General features: G+C 43.4%; 1 protein-coding gene across 2 annotated transcripts in view; it reads left to right on the top strand.

The window, feature by feature from the left end:
* The window catches only part of Ank2 (ankyrin 2), a 513,191-nt gene that overhangs the window by 56,832 nt on the left and 428,859 nt on the right, over window positions 1-27,500 (top strand). The window contains exon 1 of one of the 2 annotated variants that reach the window (XM_050140008.1): window positions 24,543-24,683. The exons of the other annotated variant lie outside the window; for it this stretch is intronic. The gene's annotated coding sequence lies outside the window, so the exon portion shown is untranslated. Of the gene's footprint in view, window positions 1-24,542; window positions 24,684-27,500 lie in introns of those variants that run through there. 2 annotated transcript variants of the gene reach the window in all.

Below are 27,500 nucleotides of genomic sequence, written 5' to 3'. Positions count from 1 at the left end.
CTCCAAATAAACATGGATGTGCAGGTGTCTCTGCAGCAAGTACAGAGTTTTAGGGATAGGGAGATGGCTCAGCAGAGGATCCAGATTCAGTTCCCAGCCCTACATTGTGGTTCACAACCATCTACAACTCCAGTTGCAGGGGATCTGACACCCTTTTCTCATGGTACGTGTGGTTCATGGACATAAATGCAGGTGAAAGAGCTATATACCTAAAAAATTATCTTTTGGATATATGCTAAGGAGTAATATAGCTGAGTCATATGGTTACAATATTTATTATTTATTATTTAATTTATTTATTTGAGACAAGGTTTCTCTTTCATGTAGCTCTGACTCTTCTGGAATTCACTATATAGACCAACTGGCCTCAAACTCAGAGAGCCATCTGCCTCTGCCTCCCAGGTGCTGGGATTAAAGACGTGAGCCATCATGCTCAAATTTATTTATTTATTTATTGATAATCATACATGTATATAATGAATGCTGGTCATTTTCACTTTGTGTTATTTGTTCTTATCCACCCCTATTTCTGCCAAAAGCCCCCAACCTCTTTTATAACTAATCGAGTTCAATGCAGATTGCTTGTATGAGTATAGGTGAGGGCTTATTTACTGCAACGTGGGCAACTTGTCAGTGGCTTCTCCACTGTAGGAATCAATCATTAATTGCCAATAGTCCCTCAGAGAGGAATGGGGCCTCTCATGCCCCTCAGGTCCATGATGACAAAGCATTGACTGGCGTTATCATTTTGTGTGTGTTTTTTGCTTGTTTGCAATAGGGTCTCTGTACGTAGTTCTAGCTGTCCAGGAACTCACTATGTAAATGAGGCTGGCCTTGAACTCACAGAGATCCATTCGCCTCTGTTTTCTGAGTGTTGGGATTGAAGGTGTAAGCCACTATGGCTGGTCTTGACTGGTGCCTCATGCAGGTAGCCACAGCTGCTGTGAGTTCCTGAGAGGGCTGAACACTCAACAGTTGCTTATTCCGGCACTGGTTAAGAGTCTCTGCATTGACTTTGCCCACTGGGGGGTGGGAGTAGTGTTGAAAAGCTTCTCCAGTGAAAGCAGCAATAATCTATGGATATAACCATGAATGTTAAAGAAAACTTGCCATCATGTCCATTTAACAGACCCATAGCTGATATTCCTCTGTGGCCTGTCTTCTCCCCAGTCATATGCTCCGGACTAGGTTTATAGTGCCAAGTATGAATTCCTTCCCATGGCGTGGTCCTCAAATCCAATCAGAAAGTGGTTGGTTGGTTACCCCTTGCAAGTCCTGCCACTATGGCACAGTGGGGACATTTTGCCTGGCATTGTTAGCACAGCTCAGAGTCCACAGCGAGGTAAGACTGTTGATGACTTTTCTCTCCCAGGAGGCTGAATGGCATCTCCTGGCACTACAGAAGCTAGTCAACAGAAAGGAAATCTCAGTGCAGTTCTGTCGAGTTCTCTGCACCCTGGAAGCAAAGTGTGTGATGCTTTCAGCAATAGGGTCTTTGCCATCTGGTTCTGGTGGGCATAAAGAGCACTGGCAATATCCTGTATCATTTGGGGGTAGGGGTGCTGACGCTTCCCTAAGCAACAACTTATAGGGGGAGCTACCATTTCTGTCTTTGGGATTTTGATTTAATAACTTCTGTCTTGTGGGGGGTAACCTTAACGAACCATTCATAGCAGTGTTAAGTATTTTCTTGCCAACAAGCCTCTCCACTGACGCAAATAATCCCAATCAGATCAAATCAAACCGAATTAAATGATATCCAAGTTTAATTGGATGCCTGTGCGCTCGGGTGGTCCTGGGAAAACACAGTGGTGCGGGGGGGAAGGAAAGTTGACATGACCACCGGAGAGGAAGAGGGGAGACCGTGTGTTTATTTTCTGGGGGGCAGGTTAAGTAGTCTGTGGGACTGGTCTTGACCTTCCCTGGGGAGGGGTCACCATTTGGTGGGCTTCCTCAGAGTTGGAGTTTGGACTGAGGCAACTCCCAGCGGAGGGAGCTTGGAATGGAGTTTTCTGCCCAGCATCTCAAAGATGGATGTCAGGGGCCTTGGATGAAGCCCCCGACTAAATAGAAGGTTAGTTCAAATTCTAAAAAAATGTGTCACTAATAAGTTTGCAGATCAGTAGCTCTCTATAGGACTTTTTCTCATATATTCTTAGTTTCATATTCCCTGCCTTTTCCCTCTTTCTTACACTGATACAGGCTTAAAAACTACCCCCCTTGGGGTCCCCTCTACTTCTCGTATGTCTCCTTTCCTGTAATCTAAGAATTCAAAGCTGAGAGAGGGCCTTTTGATTTTCTGGGTCTGAATTGCCTCAGTCAGTGCAATATTTTGTGACATTTTCATAGTTTTAGTTTTCTTTGCAGCGGAGTAAAATTCCGTTTTGTGTGGATATCCACCACAAGTTTCATCAGCCGTTCACCAGCTGATAAACAGGCTGGGTTCATTTCCTGGCTCTAGTGAGTAGAGCAGCAATGAACACAGATGAGCCAGGGTCTCTGCTGGGAATTTGCCAGGGAGTGGTGGTGCTGACTAGTTTAACTTTTAATCTTTTGAGGAACTTCAGTTCTGATATTCAGTTAGTTTACATTTCAGTCAGTAGTGGCTAAGGACTGTTTTTCCCTCACATCCTCCCTGGGGCACTTGCCACTCCGTTTTCTAGCCACTATGATTAAGGTGGGGTAGCACTTAACCTCGAAACCTGACCGCCCGAATTCAATCTACCTAACCCGCATAAAGGTGGAAGGAGAGAACCAACCCTAAAAAGTTCTCCTTTAACCTCGACGAGTACATAGGGGCGTGTACATTGCTTCCTAGCCCCCACCCTCAAATAAATTAATAAAATAAAGACAAATACTGCCTGGTTTCACTTAGGAGGTACCCAAAGTAGTCAAACTTGTGCATTTTATATTGTGTGTATAAATATTTTGCCTGCGTGTATGTATATTTATAACACACATTCCTGTTGCCCATGAAAGTTAGATGTGAAAAAAAAAAAGCTCCCTCCATTTTCTGGAACTGGATGGTTGTGAGCTACTCTTAACCACTGATCCATTTTTCTAGTACCAAAGTGGTTAAATTTAAGGATACAGCATGTATGAGGGACACCAAGAGCTTCATAGTGAGACCCTGTCTCAAAAAGCAACAAACAGAACCCAACCAAACAAAAGAAAAAGAAAGTAGCCTGTAATTACGGTGAGGGGTACGAAGTGTATTCTGTTTCTTAAATGGTGTGGAAGTGTACGCTGCTAAACTAGGTGCTCAAAAAATGTTTAAGTTGGTGCGTCCTTTCATTTTTTTAAAACTAAGTTTTTTATTTTATGTATATCTAGCTGCACGTACACCTGCGTGCCAGAAGAGGGCATCAGATCCCATTATAGATGGCTGTGAACCACCACATGGTTGCTCCTATTGAACTCAGGACCTCTGGAAGAGCAGCCAAGGCTCTGAACCACCCGGCCATCTCTGCAGCCTTCTCCATCTTTCTACAGTGTCATCATGGTGTTCATGAAGGTCCTGGTGAATGCTCTCAAGAGCATCAAACACCAGGTCTTTATCAAGCTGGTCCTTATCCAAAGCCACGAGCGGATCTTAGCTGTGATGATGAAGCATGTTTATGTTAGCAAATTTGAAATCCTTGACAATCACAGAGCTGGGAAAAATCACTGTGACCCTCACAGGCAGGTTAAAAAAGCATGGTGGGATGATCCCTGGATTTGATGTGCTGCTCAAAGACCTGGAAAAATGAATGGCTAATCTCCTCCTGTCCTGTCAGTGTGGGTTCACTGTATGAACAGCCTCAGCTGGCAACACAGACTACAATAGAGTGAGATGAAAACACACAGGAGGGAAGTCCTGAGATTCCTTTTCTATGGCTGTAAGACAGGCTTATGAATAAGGGCCTTTACAGGAAAAACATGGTTACGTTGGAAGCCCTGTGTGGTGGTTTACATATGTAATCCCTGCACTTGTGGGTGGGCCAGGAGGATTGTTGTGGGGTTGAGGCCAGCCTGAGTTACAAAGTGAGACTCTGTCTCAACCAAACCAAACCAATCCAAACCCAAACCCAAACCCAAATCAAACCCAAACCAAAAATAAAAGCTAAATTGGTTGAGTACATGCCTGTAATCCCAACACCTTTGACAGTGAGGCAGCTTTCGCTACACACCAAATTTAAAGACAGCCTGGGCTCTGTGAGAACAAAAGAAAGCAAATGGATAAATTGGCAAATTTTATGTTTTGTGCCTTTTATCACAATGTAAAAAAGAACAGCTCTGTCTTTTTGATCCGTGAGGGTAGCATCAGAGTTACTCAGGAGAGTGGCAGGCAAGGTTGCTCCCCAGAGGGTCTCAGATTAATGCTGTTTACTTTTTCAACACAGTTGGAAAAGCTGACTGTAGTGTATGAGTGTATGGCCTTGTTTGTCCCTGTAGGAGAAAGTGTGTCTGTGGGAGGGGAGTAGGGGTAGAGAGAGAGAGAGAGAGAGACAAAGAGAGAGAGAGAGAGAGAGAGAGAGAGAGAGAGAGAGAGAGAGCAAGAGCGCGAATACTCTTTAGCTAATTTGGAGAGGAGGAACAGTATGAAATACGGAATTACCTTTGACTCCTGGGAAGGAGTTACTGGATTCCTTGTTAACAGGAATGCCGGTGTGTCCCTGGTGATGCCCCTCTTGTTTCCAGGAAGTGTCAGATTTCCACTTTGGTCTCAAGTCAGCCTTGGAGATTTCTAAGACATGCAGCTAGATTACCAGCAGGCTGATCGGTGGGCAGATCTTTTGTGAAGACAAGTGGTGTCAATTAGCTAGTCCCTTCCTAAAGGATTTCAAGGATATGCGCGTCATATCTTTTTTTAATTGAGGCACTGAGTTTAATTAGGGTTGCATGTGGTGGGGGTGGTGTGTGTGCAATTTCCGGGCACACGGGCCACTGACTAGTGGTTTACACCAATGAAGGAAACGACTCCCTCCCTCCCAGTAACCATCCATTCTCAGTGGTGTGTTATGCTCATAATAAAACAGTCCCACACTAGCCCAGAATGGAGTGTAATAAAGGCTAATTTATTATTTAGGGAGGGGCCAGGCCTCCCAAGCTCACCACCACTGAGATGGACATCTCTGAGGTACACATTTTTGAAAAAAAAAATTGACTTTATTTTGTGAGCTTTTTAGGGACGAGTGTATAGATGACGGAAAACCAAAGAGGAGGGGAAGCAAGCTTCTTGCTCCCAGAGATGCCTGTACCTGCTTTGATATGAGACTGGCTCTTTAAAAGATGGGTCTGGAATAACGTTGCAGACGTCCTGTGTAACGGATGGACACTGATAACTACTCTCAGGGATCACGGACTCGCTTCTTCTGCCCTTCAATAGGTCCTGACATGTAACTCCTTTTGCAGTTGGCAATGATAGAAATTTTGCAACAGGCAGGGTATCAGAACTGGAGCAATGCACAACTAAACATGTAAAACACCCTTACTGAGATGCAGGCTAGTATCACCGCAGAATTTAAAATTATGCATTGATAAAGACTGACAGTTTATAGTGATCACCGTGGCTGGCAGTTTTAAAATGGCTACTAGCAGCAGCGGATGGCTGTAGGTTTTGGGGTATCACTGTGAGTCTCACTAAAGTCCACACGTGGGGTTGGAGGTTCACAGCATTGCTCGTTTAGCCTGCAGGAGCTCTGGGTTCGATCTATAGCACCACACACAAAACAAACGAATAAATAAATGCATTGTGGTAATAACAGCAGAACAAATGCTTTGCCAAAGTATGCAAAGAGGTGATTTGGCCTCTGGAGCAAGATGCTACCCACCACCCTCTTCCTTTTCTGCTCAGTCGATCCACATACACTGTAGCTCCTCTGCCTACTCAGTTGGTTTTCACTTTGTTATGTTTTTTTAAAGATACATATTTTTTACTTAAAAAATTTTTAGGTTTACTTTATTTTATTTTATTTTATATATGCATATGAGGATTTAGCCCGCAAGTATGTCTGCTGCACTACATGCATGCCTCCTGCCCACTGAGGTCAGAAGAGAGCATCAGATGCCCTGGGACTGGAGTTATGGGAGATCCTGAGCCACTGTGCAGGTGCTGGGAATTGAACCCAGGTCCTCTGAGAGAGTAATGAGTGCTCCTAACTACTGAGCTATTTCTCCAGCCCCTTGCTTCTATTTTAGAAACATGGAAAAATACAGAGCCAAAGAGAGCAGAAAAATGGAAGAATTTTCCCTTGATATAAAGGAGGACAGGGATTTAATTAGTATGCTATTCTATTGCTTCTATTGTTTTATTATAAAACCGATACACGCTTATTATAGAGTGTTTTAAATGAGTACCTTATTTTTAAACTCCCATCTGTTACTTCTTAACTAGCTTTCTTTGTTCTCTTTTGGATAATAGGAGCTCATGATTCCTTTCGAACCACAATTTTAAAATGAAAACAGAAGAATGTGGTTCTCTTGGAGGATAGTTTCAATTTTGCTTTTAAAAACCTTAAAGTGGTGGCGCATACCTTTCGTTGCAGAACTCAGGAGGTGGAGAAGGGTGGATCTTTGTGAGCATGAGGCCAGCCTGGTCTACATAGCGAGTTCTAAGACAGCCGGAGTTGCAAAGTAAGACCCTGCCTCAAAAAACAACAAAACAAGCAAACAAAAGCAAAAAACCAAAATCTAAACCCCCTAAACTTGGAAGTGTTAGGATTTTAAAAATTAATCTTTGAGAGATCTTGGTTCCAGGACAGCCAAGGCTATGTAGAGATAATCTGTCTCAAAAAACAAAGAAACAAACAAAAAATATTTTATTTATTTATTTATTATGTATACAATATTCTGTCTGTGTGTATGTCTGCAGGCCAGAAGAGGGCACCAGACCTCATTACAGATGGTTGTGAGCCACCATATGGTTGCCGGGAATTGAACTCACGACCTTTGGAAGGGCAGGCAATGCTCTTAATCACTGAGCCATCTCTCCAGCCCCCCCCAAAAGATTTAAAAATTAAATTTACATTTTATGTTACAATTGGTTAAACCTTTTTGTCCTATCAATTAAAAAAATCCTCACTGAGTAAAACTTATACTTGAAAGGTAAGACAAAATAGTTTCAAAATAATACTGGAATAATATCAGTAGCTTATTCAAATAATTCAATTATATCAAAGACATATTAGTTATTAAGCAATAACTTAAAAACTAATCTGGGAGGGTTAGCACACACCTGTAATCCCAGGACTCTGGAAGTGGAGGCAGGAGGGTCAGAGGATTTTGAGGCAGCCTGGGCTACATGAGACCCTGTCTTGACCTACTCCCGAGAAAATTTTTTTTTTCAAGAGAAGTAATTATGCTATTTCAATAATTTTATTTATCTTGAAAATATTATGATAAGATCTTTATCTTATTATATCATTACTTGTTAAACATTCGAAAGTCTTTTATTATAGCCTATTTTATTTTGAGGTAAACTTTAAAAAAATCCTTTTCTTTTTATGTGCATTGATATTTTGCCTGCTTGCATACCTCTATGGGTATCCAGTCTCCTGGAACTGGAGTCACAGACAGTTGTGAGCTGCCATGTGGATGCTGGGAATTGAGACAGGGTCCTCTGGAAGAGCAGCCAGTGCTCTTAACCACTGAGTCATCTCTCCAGCCTGGGGTAGACTTTTAAATCCCAGAATTTTATATTAAAAGTGTCATCTTAAATTGCAAAGATGTCTGTTAAGTATCATAATTAAATGTCAAGGATGGCAGGGTTATTGCTCTTTTAGGTTTTGGTTTGCTTTTTGAGAAAGAACTTAAAGTGACCTGGGTAGGGTGGGCCTTGATCTGGAAGGATTTGGGGGAAGGAAAGGATATGATCAAAGTATATTTAAATTTGAAAATTGTTTTAAATAATAAAAATATAATAAAAAAGTAAATAACAAAATTAAATGTGCCAAAGGAGAAGCCTTGTTGAAACAGAATCTTTGGCACGTCAGGCTGGTCTTAAACTCTTATATTATAGAAGATGACTCCCTGCCTCCATCTCCCCAGTGCCGACATTACAGTGGCGAGCCACCTTACCTGGTTTCTGTCATGCTGGAGCCCAAGTCCAGGGCTTTATGCATGCCGTGTAAGCCCTCTAGCAGCTAAGCTATACCACCCACCCCAGCTATATTCCCATTTTTATTTATTTATTGTTCTTTGTGTGTGTGTGTACATTCTACAGCACAAATGTGGATGCGGAGGAGACCTTTATTCGTTTCTTTTTAATTTTATTTAATGTACATTGATGTGAGGGTTTCAGATCTCCTAGAACTGGAGTTTCAGACAGTTGTGAGCTGCCATGTGGGTGCTGGGAATCGAACTGGGTCCCCTGAAGAGCAGACAGTGCTCTTAACTGCTGAGCCATCTCTTCGGTCCAGATACTTTGATTCTTGTTTTCCAACTTGATGAGGCAGGGTTTTTATTGTTTCTGCTGCTGGGATGTACATGCTCCAGACTAGCAGGCCAGTGAGTTTTTGTAAAATTTCTTGTTTCTGTCTTCCATCTAATGGTAGAAGTGTTGGAATTCCAGATGTACGTTACTACATTTTGCTTTCTATGTGGGTTCTGGGGTTGAAAGAACTGAGGTCATCAGGGTTATGTTGTCAGTGCTTCATTGACTTAGCCACCCCTTATCTTATTTATGTATTTTTGAGACACAGTCTCATGTAGCCCAGGCTGGCCTGGAATTTATCATGTTGTTGAGGTTGGCCTTGAACTTGGAACCTTCCTGTCTCTTTCTCCCAAGTCCTGGGGTTGATGATATGTATCACTATCTTAGAAATGAAACAATATTTTGGAAAACAAAAAAAGAAGAAAAAAACTAGAAGTTCCAAGACTACAATACATTAGAATTTTTTTTGCTAGAGATTATTCTATCTTTCATAATTAAGAAAGCTCAAGATGAAAGAGAAATGAAAACAATTTTTTTTGCACTCAGCAATTAGCTGCTTCCCTCCTCTGCACCATCAGATTTTATTTGTGCAGTTTAAGGTAACGGATTCCTGAACATTCCTCCTCTCTAATGTGTTGGAACACACACATAACAATGCAAACACAGACGCCTGAAGTGCTTTTCTGACTGCGGGTTTGCATTAGCAATCAACCTGACTCAGCTTAGAATCACTTAGAAAAAAAGGATTAATTTCATCAGGTTGGGTCTATGGCAAGTGAGAGGGGCCGATCCTGATTTTTAATCGATGTAGAAAGGCTCATACTGTGGGTGGCACTATTCCCTGGCAGATGATCCTGAGCTACATAAGAAAACAACCTATGCTCACTCAGAGGCTGCAGCCCTCCATGGTTTCTGATTCCACGGTTCCTGCCCTGACTTCCCTCAGAGATAAACAATAACCTGTACATGAAATAAACCCTCTCCTCTTCTTAGTTGAGTTGGTCAGGAGTATTTTATCGCAGCAACAGAAAGGAAACTAGAGCAAGGGCAGAGTGACTTGTTTTTGAGACAGGCTAAACAAAGTGCTTTGGAGTGGTTCTGTACAAGTAATGGTTCATTTGCACTGATTTCTAATTGGAGAATCTTATTGTCTTGTCTTTTCTTTCTTTGTGTGGTGCTGAGGATGAAACCCAGGACCTTGCGTGTGATAGGCAGATTCACTACCACTGAGCTATATCTCCAGGCCTTTGCTTTAAGTATCATATAAAATAAGTTGATGTTTACTATGATTTCATATGTAGGAATATTATGCACTTAATATGCTATCTTGGTAGAGAAGTCTCCTGGTTGTCTGGAAGAATTGGGCCCATTTGTTGGATGAAATCTCACCGATTGATTAATAGGAGCAGAAATACAGTTATCTTGTTTATTGCCCTATCTATTCCTAGACAATATAGCCAACTGAATCCTGTAACAAACACTCCTGGAAGAGAAGTATCACTAAGTTTGAGTAAAGGAAAGTGGGGTTTGCACTAAGTGATTTTCAGTCAGCGGGTTTCATTTTTTTTCATGTATACATTTGCTGTCTGAGCCAGGGAGGTGCTGAGTGCAAAGGAGAGGGGCTCTTTCTTCCTCCGGGCCCTCCTTCCACTCTAAAGTGCTTTCATGCAGTAATCAACTTCTGCCAAGCGTCTCGTTTGTCTGCCAGCAAGGGAGTCTGGTCATAGATTTTTAATTTCAGGGTAATACAGTTCTTTCCAAGGAGGAGGCAGAGACAGGCACCAAGTCTACAGACCACAGTGGGCTGTACCAGACAGTCAGATGAGCCTGGGTAACACCGTACAAAATAAGTAGATTGGAATTCTAGTCCTAACTCTTGCAAGCACTATGAGTTTGGGAAGTACTAATTGCTCTGGGCCTTAGCTGGCTATCTATGAAATGAAGGTAATACATGTTTGTCATGAGAAGCAGATGAGAGCATGCGTGTCATGCATCCATGGCAGGATCAGTACACACATACTGCGTGTTTCTAATTCCCTCTCTGTCCCTTACAAATCCATCTTGTCTCTCTTTGGAGACAAGCGGAGTTGTGCAGAGAACACAGGGCTGCTACATAAGTCACCTAGCCCTTACTCTCCAATGGGTATTGGGGAGGAGGTATCCCTGCCTACCCATCTGCAATTGCTTCTCCATCACTCCTTCCTCCCTCCTTCCCTTCCACGAAGCTGTATGAACCAGGGCTACATGATGGTTGTTCTATTATTGCATTCTATTCTTCTACACTCTCTGAATATTGATGCACTCACTCTCTCACATAAGAGGGTATCGTACAGATTTTGTGCTTTAGTGACTGATTGAATTAGCATCTGTCTTTAAGTCTCATCCATACTGTAGCTTTTGCCAGAACTTCCTTCTTTTTCCCAACTATTTAATATGCCAGCGTGTAAATTTAAAAATTCTTTCCCATTTATTTGCATGTATATGAGAGCTTTGCCTGTATGTAAGTGCACCGTGTGCATCTAGGACCTGGGGAGGTCAGAAAGGGGGAGATCAGATCCCTTGGAACTGGGGTGATAGAAGGTTATGTGTCATCATATGGGTGGTGGAAACCGAACCTGAGTCCTCTGTAAGAACACTACATGTTCTTTACCTACTGAGCCTCCTCTCCAGCTCCAGCATGTGTATTTTTCATTCATGCAGTGGTAGTTGGGTTGCTTCCAACTTTTCTTGTTTTGCATAATGCTGCTGTCTGTGGGCATGGGTGTGCCAGTATGAGCTTGGTTCCCTGCTTCCAGCTTTTTGGAGTTTATCCCAAGTAGTGAAACTGTGAGGTCATCGGATAAGTCCATTTTTAATTTTAGCTTTATACAGTATGACATTGTATTTTATTTATTTGTTCTTATTTATATATGTGTGTGCCTGTGTGAGTTTCTATACATCAGAGGGCATGCAGGAGCCTAAGGAAGCCCAGGAGAAGAGCTAGGATTCCTTGGAACTGGAGTTGCATGTAGTTGTGAGCCACTCTCTGGGTGCTGAGAACCAAACCCAGGTCTGCAAGAACTGCATGTGTTTCTAACTGCTGAGCCATCTCTTCAGCCCTGGTTCTTTTACAATCTTTTATTTTTCTTTTCAGAATATCATGCATAAGCATTGCATCTACAACATTCCATACCTCCACCTCCCTTACACTCCTTCTGTGTCCCCCTTCCCAACTCATGGTCTTTTTATTGCTACATGTATGCACATGTGTGCGCACGCATTGTGCCGAGTCTATTGAACATACCTTGTATGTTGCCCAAGACTGACCATCATCTCTGGAAGAAACTATTCTTCCTCGCTCAGCATCTATTCACCACCTGTAGCTCTTTATCTCGGGGTGGGACCATGTGGAATGTCCCCTGTCCACACTGGTATGTCAACTAGTAGATTCGTGATGCCAGTGTTGCTCAGGCAACCACACTGCTGAGATTTCATAGCTGCATTTTTGCTGCCATGCCTAAGGGGTGTTATTCTACCAGCACCCACAGTTCTCTGAACTTTGACCGATTGTGAGTCTCTGTAGCAGTCTCCATCTGTTGCCCAAAGGGCTTTCTTGATGAGGGGGTGAGAGTTGTACTTCTCTAAGTATAAATATAAGTATTAATAAATACTTATTAAGAACATAGTTCGAAATCGTATTGGCTTAGGACAATGGCAGGATCATGTGATAATTGTATAAGCCATTTTAAACTCTGAAATCCCCAAGGATATTCAGCAGCTGAGAGTACAAAGCCCTCCCCCATGTCCATCATGCAGTTCCTACATTTGCAGTTTTAAAATCTTTGCCCTGCTCCAAAGCCCACCTCTGGTGGTGCTGCCCTGCTACCTGCTACCGGTGCCTGGACGTGTGTGCACAGGCTAAGAGTGCTACATCCTTCCATGTGGATCGAGGCACTGAAGAGCGATGGACATTTCTATGTGGATCACAGGGAGCCAAACAAGGCTCCCACCCAGGGAGCTTGGTGCAGACCTGGAATGATGGAGGGATGATGTTCTCAGAATTTATATTTTCCCCATGAGCGTTGCAGTGTAAGCTTTCAAAGTCCTGCTTTGATGTAAACGAAGAGTTTTGATGAGTTCTCACAGGTTTGCTGCAAGTTCCGACTCTCAGAATCATGATGAGACAATCAGATGAACATCCTCCCAGAAGGGAGCAGTTGATCTCACAGCTAAGGCAGCATTTGATCTCACACCACAGAGATTGCCCTTTACTCTGCGTCTGACCTTATGCATCAGGACCAAAAAGTATGTGGCTATTAAATGTGTGGATGACTCAGTTTTTAATGACTTGCAGAAGGGAGCTGGAGTAAGAATTAGGCTGACACAATAGACCACTGCCTCACAAGGGTCCAAATAACCATACATGCGTGTGGAAGAGATTCCCCCACTCTGTGCCTGCGTTGGGAAAGTGAAGGACTGTTTTCAGAAGGAATCAATGAGAACGCTGGTGATTTCAAACGCTTGTGACCAGCAGTGAGGAGGGTTACCAGGACGAGCAGCTACGGACACAGCCTGCGGAAGTATCAGCTGAATGCCCAGAATAAGGGAAATAATGATTTGAGGATTACTTTGTGTGTGTGTGTGTGTGTGTGTGTGTGTGTGTGTGTGTGAGTCTGGGACCACACACACAAGTTCTTTTGAAAAGAAAGCAGAGAAAACGGAGCACATCCTGAAGCGTTGAAGAACATAATGAAGTGGGAACCCAGTCAGTGGGAAGTAGCAGCAGAAGCTCTGACCATGAAATTGTCCCCTTCAGATTTGTGTGGAAGAAGGAGGACACAAGCAGGAAGAACACCAGTGGGCTGGGGAATTTGAATAGAGCAAACTGGACCCACAGTTAAGAGAAAATAAAGACCAGGATTTTGGCATTCTAGACGTGACACTTCCTCCAGCTTGGTTCTAATCACAACAGATTAAAAAAACAAGAAAGAAAGGACTATGTGATTTTGGAGGGGCACCAGGAAGGCTCCAAATATTACTTAGAAAATTGATAGTGACGGCTTTGAGATTTGAAGAGAGGCTAGTTTGTTACTGTTACTAATAAAGCTATGATTATATTAAAATGGCACTGATACAGACAAACCAATGGAACAGTTAGCTCGGAAGTGGACCCTGCCATATTAACAATTTAATAAAGGATAATAAATGGGGAAAACAGAGGGATTATTTAATAAATTGCCTAGACAACCGAGGACAGAGAAAATAACTCCCAAAATATTCCAAGTCATTGAAATTAACACTTAAATAGTTTTTTTTTAAAGTTAAGCCATGAAACTTAGAAAAAGTTAGAAGTGTATATTTAGAGGAACGTAAATTGGAAATAAATTTTTGTTCATTATATAGAACTTTTCAGTTATGAAGATAGCGCAATATTCAAATTCAGATATGCTCTGTTTTGATTTGGCACTTGTTAACATCTTGCCATATTTCTCTCTTCCTCCAATCCCTCCTCCTTTCTTTTGGCTTGCTTCTTGAGAAAGGACTTATTCTACGTCCCGGGGTAGTCTTGAATTCAGACTCATTGTGTACCCCTGCTAGCACCCTCTCGCCTCTCCTGGGTACGAACCTTTATGCCTGACTTTCTATCTTCTTTTGAAAGCATTTTAGAAACATGCTCTCCTTTCTCTTGTATTCTTTAGCTCTTCCCTCATAACTCTACGATGAGGATATTTTCTTCATTAATACGTCTATCTCTGATATCTTCTGATGCCCAGCATACATTCAGATTTTTCTCAGTTGTCTCCAAAATGTGTTTTTGTTTTTGTTTTTAAACTAAGTTGCTTGAACTAGATTCCATTAAGTGATTCCTATCCTTCAAACTTTGTCTCACAGCAGAACTATGGTTTTTGGTCTACTTCCCTCCCTCCTTCTTTCTCCCCTTCCTTCCTACTTTCTCTCTCTCTCTCTCTCTCTCTCTCTCTCTCTCTCTCTCTCTTTCTCTCCCCCTCTCTCTCTGGACCCCCTCCTCCCTTCTTTTGTCTCATCTAATTTTTGTTGAAAGGACTGGGCAAATTTTCTGGTATACTTTAAATATTTTGTAGATTTAAGATTGCTGTTTCTGGCTGTCATTAATTAACTTCACACTATAGCTCCTATAGGCTAGAAATTTTGATAAAAATTATGACTAAATCAGGTCAAAACACCATCTGATCAGGATTAAATGAGATCCTGTTTCATTTTTTTTTTAAAGACAAGGTTTCTCTGTGTAACAGCTCTGGCTGTCCTGGAACTTGCTTTCTAGACCAGGCTCACAGAGATCCACCTGCCTCTGCCTCCTAAGTGCTAAGATTGAAGGCATGTGCCACTGTTGCAAATCACGAGCAGAAGGAGAGAGAGCACGAGCAAGGAACTCAGGACCGCGAGGGGTGCACCCACACACTGAGACAATGGGGGGTGTTCTATCGGGAACTCACCAAGGCCAGCTGGCCTGGGTCTGAAAAAGCAATGGGCAATGGGCTAAAACAGGACTTGCTGAACATAGTGGACAATGAGGACTACTGAGAACTCAAGAACAATGGCAATGGGTTTTTGATCCTACTGCACGTACTGGCTTTGTGGGAGCCTAGGCAGTTTGGATGCTCACCTTACTAGACCTGGATGGAGGTGGGTGGTCCTTGGACTTCCCACAGGGCAGGGAACCCTGATTGCTCTTCTGGCTGATGAGGGAGGGGGACTTGATCGGGGGAGGGGGAGGGAAATGGGAGGCAGTGGCAGGGAGAAGGCAGAAATCTTTAATAAATAAATAAATTAAAAAAATAAAAAAAAGATAAAAAAAACCCCAAAAAACATGGGCTGGGGATATGGCACAGTTGCAAACGTGACTCAAGTTTGGATCTCCGTTACTCCTGTAAAAACTATATATAGCAGCGCATACCTGTGCTGGGGAGTGGGAGAGACTGGAAAATTGCTGGAGTTGCCAGACTGCCAGTCTAGGAGGGGCAATGAGCTCCAGGTTCAGTGTCTAAAAAAGAAAAAAGCTGGGTAGTGACAGCACATTCCTTTAATAACAGCACACAGGAGCCAGAGGGAGGTGGGTCTCTGTGAGATCGAGGCCAGTTTGCTCTACAGAGAGAGTTTCAGGACAGCCAGGGCTACACAGAGAAACCCTGTCTTCAAAAACCAAAACCAAACCACAACAAACCAAAAAAAAAAAAAAAAACAAAAAACAAAAATAGCATGGAGATCAAAGCAGCTTTGTTTATCATAGACAGAACCTGAAAGCAACCTAAATGCCCCTCGACCGAAGAAAGGATAAGGAAAATGTGGTATATTCACACAACAGAGTACTACACAGCAGAAAAAAAATAATGACATCTTGAATTTTGCAGGAAAATGGATGGAGCTAGCAAACATTATTTTGACTGAGGTAACCCAGACCCAGAAAGGCAATTATCACATGTACTCACTCATAGATGGTTTTTAAACATAAAGCAAAGAAAACCAGCCCACAAATCAATCCCATAGAACCTAGACAACAATGAGGACTCTTACAGAGACATACATGGATCTAATCTACATGGGAAGTAAAAAAAGAGAAGATCTTGTGAGTAAATTGGGAGCATGGGGGACCTTGGGGGAGGGTTAAAGGGTAGGCGAGAGGCAGGGAGGGGAGCAGAGAAATATGTAGAGCTCAATAAAAATCAATAAAAAAAATCAGCATGGGGAGTGATTGATGAAGATACCTGATGTTGATCTATGACCTCCTCAACATGCACACGTGTACTCCCCACACATACACGCATCATTCCCCTCCCCCAAAGGAATCTGTACACAGTGCTGTGACTGTCGTGTTGTAGTGTATAAAGAGCTGTACAATATGAGCTGTGATAGTTTTATGATACCGAGGTCAGCTGTGGAATGATGGTAGCTGTCTATTATAAAGCTACGACTTTATTGGCCATCATTTAATTTTTCGGTATTGAAGCAAGTCAGTCAGCTATAATTCCTTTGTGATGCTGGGACAGCTTGCGTTTAGCAAAGCAGGCGATAGCAATATGTATGTCCCATATGTTCTTAGGCTGTAATGTTGACGCCCCACCCTCCTGGGAGCAGGTTTTTAGTGAAACCCAACCACTAAATCCATTGTGGTGGACAGAGTGTACGAAGCCAGTATGGAGATATAGAGAGTTGAAACCAGCTTAGTCACTGAGCCGCGCTCTGACTGCAGGTCTGGCAGAAAAGGAAATATTATTTTACTTTGTTTGGTGTGGCCTTTTTAAAGGCCACAGTACCTGCAATGATGCTGTGGTAAAGCTGGCTTGCAGGAACCTTCTAAGGCAACACTTTTGACCTTTGACCTCATCTCAGCGCTCTAGACTATTCCCTTACTTTTTGGTAGAAAACATCATCTAAGCTTGCCTTAGAGTCTGTGTGTCGGGTCTGAATACAGTCTTTCTGTAAGTGGGTCAGCCTACCAGCTGTTGTAGCTGAGCCTCGGGAGATCCAGCACCCTCTTCTGGCCACCTCAGTCACCCACACACATTTGCATCCCCGCGATATATATTAAAAAAAAAAATTACTCGTTATCTAATGTAGGTAACTCAGGCCAATGAGATGAGTCAGCAGGTGCAAGCACTTGTGCGTAAGCCTGACGACCCGAGCTTGATTCCTGAAACCCACAGTGGAGGACAGGAGCTCACCGCAGAAAGCTGTCTTCTGACCTCCACAAGTGCGTCGCAGCACGGGCACACATGCACACGAACACACACACACACACACACACACACACACACACGCACACACACACACAAAACCCAGTAACTCAGTAAAGAGTGATGTTAAGCACATTGCTTTCTGGAGAAGGACGCTCACTGAGAAACAGCTGCACAGTATTACTGACGCAGTTTTAAGAACCCCAGCAAGGAATTAAATGAGAAAGGAAACCTTAGTGGGGTCTCAGAAAAGAGAATGAATTTCTGAGCATTTTGCTTGCTGTATGGAGGACAAGTGGAAGCAGTCGCCAGAGTCCAGGTGACAGGGATCACAGCATGAACTAGGGATTCTGAGTAGAAATAACCATTAGACTTTTGAATACGCCAGATTTTTTAAACTACATATGTTTTGGGTAAACCTTCTGTGTGGAGGGATAAATTTCCCACATGGCTTAGCTCATTGGCTAAGGAAGTGTGTCAAAAGATCACAGAATCAGGCAGATATCTAAAAAGGATTAATTTTTAAATGTCCAAGGTTAATTGGATGTATGAGATAAATGTTAACAAGATCCCAAGATATTCAGACCAAATACACTCCTTGTATACAAAAATAAGTAGTTTAATTTTTAAAAAATTTTTTAGCTTAACAATTAGTCCTTTTACAGAATAATCACAGAAAATGCAAACCCTTGGTTTTTATTCCTTTGTCTTTGCTCCTTGCATTTAAAGTGAGTGGGCGGGGCTGGAGAGAGGGCTCAGGAGTAAGAGCACTGACTGGTCTTGCAGAAGACCCAGGTTTGATTTCTAGCACCCAGATGACTGCTAACAGCTGTCTATAACCCTAGTTCCATGTGATCCAATGTATTCTCTGGACTCCTCAGACACTATGAATTTGGTTCACAGGCATATGTGCTGACAACCCCCCTTCCACACACACACAGACACACACACACACACACAAAAGAGAAAAGAAAAAAGCAAATGAACAACTGAGGGTGTAGCTGAGTGAAAGAGCTTTTACCTAGCACACATGATCCCTTCTTTGGTTCCCAGCACCAGAAAAGAGTGGAGTATGGTATTTTATACTACATCCAATCAAAGTTATGATATCCATATTTAGATAACATTTTTTTTTGTCTTTTGTTTTTTGAGACAGGGTTTCTCTGTAGCATTGGAGCCTGTCTTGGAACTCTCTCTATAGACCAGGCTGGCCTCGAACTCACAGAGATCCTCCTGTCTCTGCCTTCCGAGTGCTGGAATTAAAGGCATGCACCACCACTGACTGGCATATTTAAATAACATTTATTCAGGTAACTTATGCAATGGAAATAATATTTTGTATGTAATTATCACCTTAAGATTTGATTTCTTATTTTCTATATATATATCCATCTATATACATATACATACATACATACATACAATATTTAGGGCATCTATTTGGATGTACCAAGCACATAGCATTTTTTCTTAGGAAGCTAAGTAGATGCCTTTGACTGTGGGATTCACTCTGAGGTTCCTTGGGACAACTAATTTCCATTTGATCACTACAGGAAATTGGCCACATAAAGAAGAAGCTTTGTGAGCTTCCCACTGCAGTAATTTTTGTTTTCTATCCGCACAGCACCTCTGGTTTTTTTCACACCAAGAACTGCTCCATTTCTCTGCAGGTCCCCACTGAGTGTCTGAGAATTTCATTCAGTTCTGACGCTAACTACTAAGAGTTAATGCAGGCACCCGAGGTTAAGAGCTCAGACCCTCAAAGTTGCTCTCAATTCTGTATGCCAATTACAAGTAATGGGTCTCCAGGCTGCCCACACTTCTGTGCACTTTGGCTACAAATCGGGGTTCCCCTCATTTGCTAATTTGTTGCAGCAGCTCTCAGAACCCAAGGAAGTCCTTTCTTTACCAGTACTGGCTTATCATAAAGAGTATTAGGGGAACTGGGGAGCAGGCTCAGTCAATAAAATGTTTGCCCATAAAACATGAGGACTTGAGTTCAGATCCATAGGACCCGCATGAAAGCCAGGTTTGGGGACCTGTAACCCCAAATCTGGGGGAGCAGAGATGGGAGGATCTTTGGGGTTCATTGTTCAATGAGTAGAGCTGACCTGGCAAGCTTTGTGATAGACTGTGTCTCAAATTATAAGGTAGTGAGATGATTCGGTGGGTAAGGGTGCCTGCCACCAAGCCTGAGTTTGATCCCTGGATCATACATGGTAGAAGGAGAGAACTGACTGCTCCAAGTTGTTCTTTGACCTTCACACACTTGCTGTGGCAGTTATTTAGACACATACACACACGCGTGCACACACACACGTGCACGCGCGCACATACATACACACAAATAATGAATAAATGTAGAAAACATAAACAAGTAGAAAACTATTGGGTAAGAGACTTCCAACTCCATATGCACACATGTAAACATGTCCCCCACACATGAAAAATATTAGTAAGGCCACCAACAAAAACCTTGGTGAAGAGTATGTAATTTGAGGTTAGGAAGGGTCTTTTTAAAATTTGTTAATTAATTATTTTAAAGATAGGGTTTCTCTGTATAATAGCTCTGTCTGTCCTCATATTCACAGAGATCAGCCTGCTTCTGCCTCTCAAGTTCTGGGATTAAAGTTGAAAGCTACCCCCACCTGACCTAGAAAGAATCTTTAGTGTAGGGTTTGCACCTTTGTGAACTTGTGGAATATGAATGCTTTTGCCATCCCAGAAGCCCCTTGACCCTGAAGTTTACAGTTATTTGGTGTTTGTTTTTTGAGAAAGGGTCTCAGGTTCAGGATTGCTTGAAGTTTACAGCCCAGGCTGACTTCAAACTGTGGCAATTCTGCTTCAGCCTTCCATTGCTGGGATTAGGGGTAGGAGCCACCAGGCCCTCCATTTAGGCTTTCCGGGAGACTCATGACATCGTGTGCCCTATCAAATCACTGGTCATCTATGAGTCAGTCAGTTTCCAGTCTCTCTCTTCTTCCTGGAGAGGGAGAGGTTTCCAACCTCAGTCCTATAGATCCCTTGGTTGCTAGCTCTCACCCTGTAGCTGTATGTGGCTGCCCCCTCTTTCCAGTCACGCTGTTGGCACAATACACAGGGTTGTGTGAAAGGGGTTTATTATAAAGAACAAAATGCTTGCTTCACCCCATCGTCTGGGAAATTCAAGACTTGAGGCGCTCTGTGCTGGAAGCCGGGATGAGTGGGCAACTGTATATTCTTTTCACCTCACCACACCAGCCACACTCATTTTTTTTTATATAACTTAAAGACATTTAAAAGATTTAAATTTAGTATACAAGGCTTTAGACATCAGTATAGCATTTTCAATCAAATGTTTTCATGATTCTCCTCCCCTGCCATCTTACGCAGCGCCTGCTGTCTTTTGGTCCTCTCTTGTGTTCACTCTACACAGTTTCTTTTTTTCTCTACCATGTCCCATGCATCTTTTTGCTCATTCCTCATCTTCATAGCCCGTTCTTACCATCTCTTGGTCTCCCTCCTAGGTTTTCAGGCTCTACACACACTCACATACATACATCTCCACACACATCTACACGAATACATATGCACACGCATTACTGGCTAAGACCTGCATATGAGAGAGGACACACTGTATCTTGTCTTTCTGAGTTTCTTAATATTATACTTCAGATCCATTTCTTTTCATACAAGCTTTAGTTTTCTCTTAACTGAATAAAAGTCCACTGTGCATATATGTTACATTTTCATTATCCATTCATCTCTGATGGTCATCTCGATTGGTTCTATTTCTTTGATGTTATACACAAACCAGCAAAAGTTGTGGGTGTGATTGATGTCTCTGAGGGCAGGGAGGAGTCCTTTGGGTATATGCCTAGGAGTGGTGGAGTTGGATCATATAGTAGTGCTATTTGTAATTTTTTGAGAAACCTCCAATTGATTTTCATAACTTCTGTACTCATTTATACTTTGAAATTGAAAAAAGATGATGACAACTGACCAGGTCTATTCTTCAAGAGGGCACCAGATCTCATTACAGATGGTTGTGAGCCTTCATATGGTTGCTGAGAATTGAACTTAGGACCTGTGGAAGAACAGACAATGCTCTTAACCCCTGAGCCATCTCTCCAGCCCATTTGTACTCTAACCAGCAGTAAATATGAGTTTTTTTTTTCCCACATCCTCACTAAAATTTGTTGGTATTTTTCTTTTTGTTGTTGTTGTTGGTGTGTAGGAGGTGCTGCTTGTTTGTCCCGACCGCTTAGCCCCAAAATAATCACACGGAAACTGTATTAACTAAATCACTGCTTGGCCCATTAGCTCTAGCTTCTTATTGGCTACCTCTTATATATTAATTTAACCCATCTCCATTAATCTGTATATCACCTCAGCAAAGTTTCAGCATGTCTATCTCCGCCGGTGTCCCTCTCTCTACCTTCCTTCTCTCAGCATTCAGCCCAGTTTTCCCTGCTTACCTAAGTTCTGACCTATCAACAGGCCAAGGCAGTTTCTTTATTCATTAACCAATAAAGGCAACACATAGACAGAAGGACCTACCACACCAGTGGTGAGGATTCAAGACAGGGTTTCTCCTCTGTGTAGTCCTGGACCTAGATTTGTAGACCAGGCTGGTCTCAAACTCAGAGATCCTTTTACCTCTGCCTCCTGAGTCCTTGGATTAAAGGCATGTGCCACCACTGTCCAGCCTATTGGTAGGTTTCTCGAAAACCAACATTCACTGTTCTGGATTCAGTGAGGTGGTATGTCAACGTAGTTTTAATCTACATTTCTCTGGTGACTAGGGATGTTGAACACTTTTAAACAATATTTATTGAACCTTTGTATTTCTCCTTTTGCTAACTATCTTCTCACAGTTCTCTTATTCTTACTATACGTTGGGCATTTGTTATATGGAAGTCAATAAAAATGGCACCAGGGAACATGGAATTCAATGACTTTATGACTGTTTCCACACATATGCCTGAACTGCAGGGGAGGAAATGTAGTTAGAATAGAGGGTGGTATTCTCTGCTAGGGACAAACCTGGTCTCTGGCAGTCATGACAAGTGAGGCTTGGCCACCCTTCCCAGCATTTCAGTCAGAGTGAAATAATGGAACGCTAGCCAGCAAAAACTGACAAGAGGAGACTGCACTGGTGTGGTCACATGGGAAAGAAGAAATGATAAAGGGGTCTGTTGACTCCCCAACTCCAATTTTAGGAGACCAATGCAAGGCTTAGGTTTGCAAAGAGTGGGAGCTATGCTTACTTAAGCAGTCCTGGTCAGGGTGTGGTCAGAGGTGGCCCCTCATGTCGGTCTAAAGAGATTGTTCCTGAGGGGGCAGAGGACTCTCAGGACATGAGCACTTCTGCTCCATGTGTGGCCTCACCAGGATGTGTGCCTCGTGTGGAGGGTGTATGTCCTGTCAAGGTGACTGTGGCTTTAGGACAATGAGTTATCTCTGCTCTCAGCCATACAGCTGAGAAACAGGAAACAGACAGCTGAGGTGGAGGCAGTGATGTTAGATGTTCAGGCTTGTGCCTTGTGTCGTGTTTAACAAGAGCAACTTCGAAGTTCCCGCTGAATTGCATTTTGATTACCGCTGCCTATTTTGACTATGATTTTGCTTCATTAAAACCTTAATGATGGGGCTGGAAAGATGGCTCAGTGGTTAAGAGCATTGCCTGCTCTTCCAAAGGTTCTGAGTTCAATTCCCAGCAACCACATGGTGGCTCACAACCATCTGTAATGAAGTCTGGTGCCCTCTTCTGGCCTGCAGACATACACACAGACAGAATATTGTATACATAATAAATAAATAAATATTAAAAAAACCTTAATGATTTTGGATTTTCTTACCTTAAATTTTTATTTTCATTGCAATGTACCATAATAAAATTAGGATAAAACCGTTTGGTTAAAAACCTTCCAATTCAAAGCCAGTTGTGGTGGCTCATCTTTGTAACCCCAGCATTCAGGAGGTGGAGGCATGGAGGTTGCTGGAAGGTGGGGACCTTCCTGGGCTACATGGTAAAACCTTGTCTCAAAGGAACCAAGATAAGAAGGGACTGGAGAGTCCGGCAGTGGTGGCTCCCAGCACTAGGGAGGTAGAGGCAGGCGAATGTGGAGTTTGAGGCCAGACTGGTCTACAGAATGAGTTCCAGGACAGCCAGGACTGTTATATAGAGAAATCTTGTCTTGGAAAACAAAAAACAAAAACAACAAAAAAGAGAGGGGGTGGGGTGGTGTTGGGAGCAGTGAGACCCTAGATCCTGAATTTCTTGTAATCCCCTGATCTGAGTGCCTACAGCTGCTCTGAGCACGAGACCTTCAGGAGTTCCTGATGGCAGGAGAGTGGTTTCTGGTGGGTTTGATTGGGGCATGGCTATCTCTGTTTAATCTGCCCCTGAACACAATAAAAAGGGGGCATTCTTGGATGACCCGTGTCGCTGTCTCTTTGTCTGTGTGTGTCTGTGTATTTTAATTTCCAGCCCCCTTGCCCGAAGCTCGGTAACTGGGTTCAAGCGCACAGAGCGCAGACACAGGGGCCTGGTGCGCCCCAGGGTGGGATTGGGGAGATGGCTCAATAAGAAAGTGGTTGCTATGAAAATATGAACCCCTGAGTTCTGGTCCCCAACACCCATATAAAATGTGGGTGTGGCAGCACATCTCTGTGGCCTCGGTGCTGGGGGAGGAGGATGGGCTCCTTTTGTGTCAGCTGAATATAGGTGATAAATAAATGGCTCCGGAGTGAATGCCTTCAGTGGGAATAGGCTGCCTTGATTTCCTCCCTGCTCGTCTGTCTGTCTGGGTCTGTAAGTGTATTTTGGTTGGACTGAATGTGAGCTCTCTCATGATGAGAACTTCATACAGCACCAAGTCTGATTTATGTCCCTGAGTCCTCCATGAACCATACTCTGTGATGACTTGCTTAAAACGATGCACACACACACCACACACAGACAACACACAAGTACACACAGACATACAGACACGCACACAGATCTTGTGGCATAAACTTGTGTTCAGGAAATGATCTGTTGCAAAGGTGGTTTGGGCAGTGGCCGTGGGTTCTGCAGATGTGGTCACTCCCATAAGCTTGGAGTCCTGACTCCTTCCCCTTCTTGTCTAGACCAGGAGTGGGTCTCCAGTTACTGCCGTGCTTCTGCTACACACAGGCTGCGAACAAATCCGAAGGCAGTTGATGCTGCTTTTTCCCCTTCTGGTAGAAACAGAAGGAACCAGGCCACCAAAAAATATTTTGTAAGAAAACAACAGTTCCCCACTCCGTACCACCTGCTTCGATGCGAGCCAGGGCACGGGGAGTGATGCAACCCACAAGCGTGGAAGGGGCTGGCGGATGGGCTGTCTCGGGCTGATCTGATGTCAGAGCAGATCATGTGGTGCTCCGTAGGCAGCTGGGACTGGCCCGCGGGAAGCACATGGATTACAGTCTGAGGCTGTGATGGGAAAGTCGGCTCCTGGGCTGTTGTCTCATACACATCAGCGGGCGGGGAAGCTGGGGACTCCGACTCGCCCTGCTCAGGGCCCCTCCTGCTGCGTGGTCCCAGGCAATCGCTGAGAGAAGCTGCTGCTCCAGTAAGTGCTTCAAGAAGGTCTTTGTTCCGAGCGTTTGGGAAGCCGGGAGGAAGTGTTGGTGTGGATGGGGGGGGATATTGGAAGCCCTTTGTAAATCGTGCTCAGGATCTGGGCTGGGCAGCATGGCTTTGCATGCCATCCCGGGAGGTCAAAGGCAGCGCCCCGATGTGCAGATGGTCCCCAGCCCGGATTTTGTTTTTTTTTTTCTTCATGTGATGTGATGTGATGTGTGTGTGTGTGTGTGTGTGTGTTTCCTTTCTGATTTGCAGTTTCTGGTTTTTGTTTTTGTAATTTCGGGGTAGATTTTTCTTTTAGACCTGATTAAAGTGAATTGATTTTGGATTCTCTAACCCTGTGTGTACTTGTTTTCTCTGTGGCAAGCGAGGGGTGCGGAGAGGGTGGGAGCTCCCTCCGTCAACATCACTGCTTCTTAAGATTCAGGTTGTGGTTAAGCCAGAGGAATATGTAGTGGTTGCCACCCATCCTTGCTTTGGGCAAGTAGGTGAAAAAGAAAGCAGGGTGGAGCAGTGGTGGTAAGGACACTTGGTTAGTTTTGGTGAACAGTGGGGCTGCTAGGAGATTTTTTTTTTTTAATGGTTAAATTTTGCATTAGGTACTGTCAGCTGGCAGAACCCAGACAGTGGCAGAAAAATGATGGAGGTCTCACTCTCTTTCCCAGCAAACAAATTATTTTTTCCTGCTTCCAAAGCCCAACTAAGGTGCTGCAGAGTTAGAAGTGCAGATTTCTAAGCACTGCTGTTTAGTGGTTTTTTTTTTTTCTTTTTCTTTTTCTTTTCCTGATGTCAGGAATGCAATGCTAACTCATGCCTCAGGCTCTATCCTCAGCTCTCCAGCATCTTAGGTGTGGTCTTTTTGGAGTAGGAGAGCAGAGATGGAATACCATCTTACTGTTCCTTCCGGCGTATTACTCTCAATCTGTTTCAGAGACTGGAAATAAACATGTGTCCTTGGAAGGCAATAGGAGGGGAATTTAGGAGAACAGCTTGTTTATTTGCTCTGGCCTGAGACCCCTTTTCCCTGAGCTTTTTTATAGAGCTTTAGATCTAGCGGAATGGTATCTCCTTGAAAGAACACACAAACAATTAGGCTCTGTGTCTAAGCAATGGTACCTCCCTCCGCAATTAAAAAGAATAAATAAGGAATAACCTCTTATAAGCAACAGGCTTTGACACTTTGGGGCCAAAAGACTGATTCCAGAAGCATGTAGGCACGGGATAAACTTTGGGGATGGAAGCCTAGGTCTCTTTAGATGTGGGTGACCCCCCCCTACAGTTTTCTGCATTCCGTAGGTTCAGTCACAGAACACCAAACAGCAGACAGGAGCTTGCCCCACCCATCGATCTGTGAAACACGGAGGCCTCCCTTCCCATCGCATCCCCCTGAATTGCATAAGCTAACGCAGAAAACAGGGCTAGGATCCATCTTCCCAGTCTTGTGTGCCACAGGTTGTAAGCCTTATGACAAGAGAAAATCGAGACTAAAATGAAGGTTTTTCCTGCTTCCGCGCTATGGAGTGAAGGTGGATTTATTCTGGAAAGGGTTTTACCACTACTGGTCACCACGAGCCTCTTCACTCGGGGGAGCCCAGCACGAGGAAGGTCTCTAAGCCAGCTCTCTCTGCCTCCTGAGATGAGCTGGAAACCACACCCCCCTTTTTGGTCTCATGCCCAGACAATCTCTCTGAATGTGGGGGCCTGATATAATAATGCCCACGGTTCAACACATTAATGCCCCAAGCTGAAGAACCCTCACTTGCCTGCAAACTAGACCCTACTACATGATCCTCAGGGAGATGCTCACTTATGGGTATTTTAGATTTTTGAAAAAAATTTTTTTTTTTAAAAAAAAAAAAACAATGTTAATAGCTGGGTGTGGTATGGTGGTGCACACCTTGAATCCCAGTGTTTGAGAGGCAAGGCCAGCTTGGCCAGCTGTGAGTCTGAAGCCAGCTTGGTCTGCATGGTAAATTTCAGGGCAGGCAGGGGTACATGGTGACTGCCTCAAAAAAAAATTGGTTATTTTGAAAAGATGGAAGAAAGTTATCAATTTTTTCAGCTTCCTGTAAGCTTTGTGTAACAGCTGTCTTACTTGTCAGGTTAAGGAAACTGCAGGTGAGATCAGGGCCCAGCACACATACCGCACTCTGCTTCTCAGGGAAGGTACTAGACGAGAGCTGAGGACCCACAGTCGTCTCCACATTATAGGGAGGAAAGCCGTCCAGTGAGATGAAGATGAAGGACAGCTCTGGCGTCCAGAGTGCATGACTCCGGCTTAGGACAGCTTCTGCACCAACTCAGCTGCAGGGGAGAGCATTTCCCTCTAAAAAAAAAAAAATGGTTTTTCTCTTTTCAGTTATTTTGCCTTTTATTAAAGCATCATATTCCCAGGATAGTAAAATCACTGTAACTTCATGTTCCTTCCCAAATGTTGTCTTGGAAAAGATCACAAAGGCTTTATTAAGAAAATGGGATTAGCTGGGTAGTGGTGGCACAGGCCTTTAATCCCAGCACTTGGCAGGCAGAGACAGGGGTTCTCTGAGTTTGAGGCCAGCCTGGTCTATAGAAGGAGTCCGGGACAGCCAAGGCTACACAGAGAAACCCAGGGATACGCAGAGAAGTCCTGTCTCGAAAAACAAAAATACAAGATGGAGTTGGGTGGTGGTGCACACCTGTAATCCCAGCACTCGGGAGGCAGTGAGTTCGAGGTCAGCCAGAGCAAGTTCCAAGATAGCCAGAGCTGTAACACAGAGCAACTCTGTCTTGAAAAGCCAAAAAAAAAAAAAAAAAAAAAAAAAAA

The sequence above is a fragment of the Alexandromys fortis genome, unplaced genomic scaffold (assembly GCF_014885135.2).
Source record: "Alexandromys fortis isolate MF-2015 unplaced genomic scaffold, M_Fortis_MF-2015_v1.1 scaffold_19, whole genome shotgun sequence".
In the NCBI taxonomy this organism is placed as follows: Eukaryota; Metazoa; Chordata; class Mammalia; order Rodentia; family Cricetidae; genus Alexandromys; species Alexandromys fortis.
Note: the sequence above shows the minus strand (reverse complement) of the source record. Positions and strands in the feature narration are given on the sequence as shown.